At 50.8% G+C, this 3,941-nt stretch overlaps 1 long non-coding RNA gene across 3 annotated transcripts in view; it reads left to right on the top strand.

The window, feature by feature from the left end:
- The first annotated feature begins 334 nt into the window (after positions 1 to 334).
- LOC100469472 overlaps positions 335 to 3,941 on the top strand; it is an 11,576-nt gene continuing 7,969 nt past the window's right edge. Inside the window, exons 1-3 of one of the 3 annotated variants that reach the window (XR_004619039.1) lie at positions 396 to 456; positions 2,200 to 2,366; positions 3,834 to 3,941. This is a non-coding gene — a long non-coding RNA (uncharacterized LOC100469472). Of the gene's footprint in view, positions 374 to 395; positions 457 to 2,199; positions 2,367 to 3,833 lie in introns of those variants that run through there. The other 2 variants (XR_004619040.1, XR_004619038.1) reach the window with 2 other exon arrangements.

Below are 3,941 nucleotides of genomic sequence, written 5' to 3'. Positions count from 1 at the left end.
CAGGTCGGCTCGCCCCGCTCTACTCCAGCTCTCCACAAGCAGTCCACACGCCCTAACCGCAACCCCACGGTTTCTGGCCTTCCCGGCGTCTACAGGACACGCAAGCTGAGAAAGCCCCACCACGCAGAGACATCCTCAGGACTAGCAACACATTCGCGGTGTAGCAAAGCCGCCTTCCACGCGCATGCGCCACCGTAGGTCCACGCGCGTCACCGGCGTCACAGCCCGCGCGCCCGCGACCCCAGCTGAGACTTGGAGCGTCGGTCTGGAGACGTAGCGTGGCGCGCCAGCTCGGGTACAAGAAGTCTCTTGAGCCCAAACTTTGATGAGAGAAGTTCTGATGGTTGAGAGCTGCTGCAGAAAATGAAGAGAGGTAAAGAGTGGGCGTCGCCCGAGGGTAACGTCATCAGAGCGCACCGGAAGTGGCTCCAGGATGAAGAGTAAGCGGGGTTGAAGGTCTCTAAGCTGTGGAGGGGTGGGATGTAGAGAGTCGGGCCTTGGTGCTGGTAGGTGAACAGGGTCGCAGCGGAGTCCGAATGAAACTGCTAGGGGCATTGTCCCTCCGTACATAAGTGAAACCGAGGCCCAGAGTCTCGGTGGCCTGGCTGAGTCCCTGACCTAGAGATGGATGGATGTCAGAGCTGGAGACAGGTCCCCAAGGGGCCTGCTTAGCGGTGCTAAAGGAGGACCTACGGCCTGGGGCCGACTTGGCCACTACCTGGTGACAGTGGTTAAGGCCCTGAGCCTCTCTACAACCTGGTTTCCATTCTGTGAGGTTACTGATAGTGGTGCCTGCCCAGCCTGCTGTTCTGGGAAGGACCCTCGTCTGGTGGAAAGCGCTGGGAGCGTGCTGAGGAATGATATCCTAACCCAGGACTTTGGGAGTTGAGCGGAGAATAGCTCTGCCAAGGAAGGGAGCAAGCACCCAGGGCGGTTATAAGCAAGGGAGTGTGACACTGTTAAAACTGGTTTTTGGACCAGTATGTTCATGTCCACCTCTGCCACTCCTATCTCTGTGATCAAGTTATGTGTCTCAGTATATCTGAGCTTCAGTTTTCTCACGTGCATTATAGGAATAATATCTACTTTAAAGGATTGTTCAGGAAATAGAATGAGATAAAATGTGTAGCTTTTAGCCAGGTACATGTCAAGTAATCTGTGCTCAATAACTGTTAGGAACTGGAACTGTATTGTTCCAGAAAAGACTTTCAAGTCTAGTGGACGCACCTGTGACAGTTGAAGCAAAGTCATTCCTGGGGTTGCTCTTTAGCAACAGGTTTTAGTGCCATTCTTGCATGTCCAGGAGAACCAGACTCTGTATATAATATAATATAATATAATATAATATAATATAATATAATATATTGTATAATAAAAATACTTTGGTTTGCTTGTTCACGAGCACTCAGGGAAACACAAAGGAGCTAGGGTGGAATTTGCAGTGTCGTGTGAACCACGTTTTCTAGTCGTTTGACCCTTAAACCAGGCCTTTGTCTTACACTTATTCCATTTACACCCATACTCTGTCCCCAAAGCCATATTTTTCTTCATCAGAAAATTAAGTAAGGAACAGAGGAGTGTGGAGGTGTTTAAGGTTGAAACTACATTGATCGATATATATTTTTTGAGCTTGAAGAAAGACCTATGTTTTATCAGTGTAGGACACCACCTGTTGTATGATAGACCCTAATTTCATAGCTATAAATATCTGAAAAATCCTCTTTAAAACGTCTTATAGTAAACAAAATAATATTTCTAACCAACTGCAACCAGGGAAGCTCTATCATATAACTTTTATTAAAGATTTATTTATTTAATTGAGAGAGAGTGCACTCAGAGGGGAGGGACAGAGAGAGATTCTCAAGCAGACTCCCCGCTCAGCGAGGCGCCAGACACAGGGCTCGATCCCAGGACCCCGAGATCATGACCTGAGCCGAAATCAAGAGTTGGACACTCAACTGCCTGAGCCACCCAGGCACCCCGAGAAGCGCTGTTTGAAAGCACACTCTTGGACTTTCTAGGATGGGTGGCCAGAGGGTAGAATAAGAGGCATCCATGGAAGCTGAGAAGCCTGTGCTCTTTGTAGCAGCCCATCTTCTCCTATCTCTAAAGAAGCATAGTTAGTTTCATAGTTAGAAAGGTCTTAGAGTCATGCCCAACAGGAATTGATCATTTCCTGTTGTTTGTTTGAGTCCCCAGGTGTGGTCTACGTGCCTTTTCTCAGAAAGAGGCCAAGGAGTTGGATGTAGACGTACAGTGCATGGCAGGAAGTCTGGGAGCAGCGGAGGTGATGGCAAAGATGGCTCAATACCCCAGTCCTGCTTTAGATGTCCTTTCCCACATCTCACTCCTCATCCTTCCAGTAGGTGGGTTCAGCTCAGTCACGATCTGCTGTTCTGATGGCCTCTTTCCATATGCCGGCCGCTCTTTTCCTCATTCGGTTGACTGGGACCTCTTGATCCTGTGTCGTCTCCCACTGTGTAGGGGACACTGGGCTGTGCCCACCTGCCCTGGTGAGCACTGTCATTTGTCTTTGTCACTGTGCCCCCTTGCCTCTTGAAGAGGGCTGGCAGTCACATTTCCTCAGGGGAATGTATGGATTATACCTGGTGCTGCAAACATGCTTTCTCGGTTGGACAGAAGCTCCACTGGGGGCTGCTAATGAGCGAGTTCACCTGAAATCAAGATTTTAAGAGACTGATACACCGTTATGTGGTTTCTTTAGGTAGAAGGGCCATTTAGGAATTTAAAAGTTGTCCTGTCACAGTAGTAATAGTGATGATAATAAATCTTTAGTGAGTATCTAAAGGGGCAAGGCTGACGCTGACGCCGTCCTTACTGGGAGCTGCCTGGAAGATTGAGTGTATCACATCACAACCCCCGCCAGCCCCGCTTCTCTGTAAGGGAGAGGGAGTATTGACACATTAGCTTCAAAGGGTTGGCAGCCTGGTTAGCATAACAGGGGTTCAGGAAACCCCCAACCAAGAGGCAGGACCTGGGTAGACAGTGCCGTCTGGGCTGTGGCTGACCTAGGACACGGGCAGCTGAATGCGGACTAGCCCGGTGGAACTCCCAACGTGAGAGGCAGTGACATTGGAGTTCTCTCAGGAATTACACACAGGACAGTTCTTTTGCCCCCACGTCCTAGGAGTCTGTGCTAAGTCACGGTCAAATGCTGTTCTGCTCTGTGTGGGAGAGAGTGAGCACAGGAGGCTGAGACGCACTGGCACGTTCCTTCCCCACGCGCTGCGGGAGCAGACCTACCAAGTAGCCATGACGCGTCCACGGGCCAAACCCAAGGAAAGAGGATTGCAACATGGGCACCGTGTCAAAATTCCTACCCCGCAAGGTGTGGTCCATCCTGGGGCACCAGGTGGTACCATTTCCCAAGTGTGAGGAGCATGTCCTTCGAGGCCATCACTTGGTTCGACTCTGAGCTTCCCTTCACCTGGTCACGACGGACTAAATATTGTTGTCTTGCATTTCTCAGGCTTTCCTCCCTGCCAAGGAGCAGAGAAGTCTTTGCTTCCTAATGTAAAGGGTTTTGGGGTTTTTAAAAAAATCCTCTTCAAAATAACCTCAGCAAAATAGAGTAGGGAGTTGAATTTGGACGTGGCTGTTTTGTGCAGCAGTCACGAATTGGTATTTGAACGTGACTTTCACATCTGGACAGCTGTGGGTAGCTGACATTCAGCAGTGAGAGGCTGTGTGAGGCTCAGTCAGGAGACAGATGGGTCAGTGAAGGCATCCCCTCTGTGGTGTGTAGGAGGACCTGGGGTCTGGAGCGCCCCCCACCAGAGCAGTGGGCCCCATGCCACCTTGTCCCCATGCAGCTTCCGGGAGCCCAGCAGGCCGAGGCCTTCGTGAGGGCCTTCCTGAAGCGCAGCACGCCCCACGTGAGCCAGCAAGCCCGCGAGCACCAGCTGCAGCACAAGGCTGTG

The sequence above is a fragment of the Ailuropoda melanoleuca genome, chromosome 12, assembly GCF_002007445.2.
Source record: "Ailuropoda melanoleuca isolate Jingjing chromosome 12, ASM200744v2, whole genome shotgun sequence".
Classification (NCBI taxonomy): Eukaryota; Metazoa; Chordata; class Mammalia; order Carnivora; family Ursidae; genus Ailuropoda; species Ailuropoda melanoleuca.
Note: the sequence above shows the minus strand (reverse complement) of the source record. Positions and strands in the feature narration are given on the sequence as shown.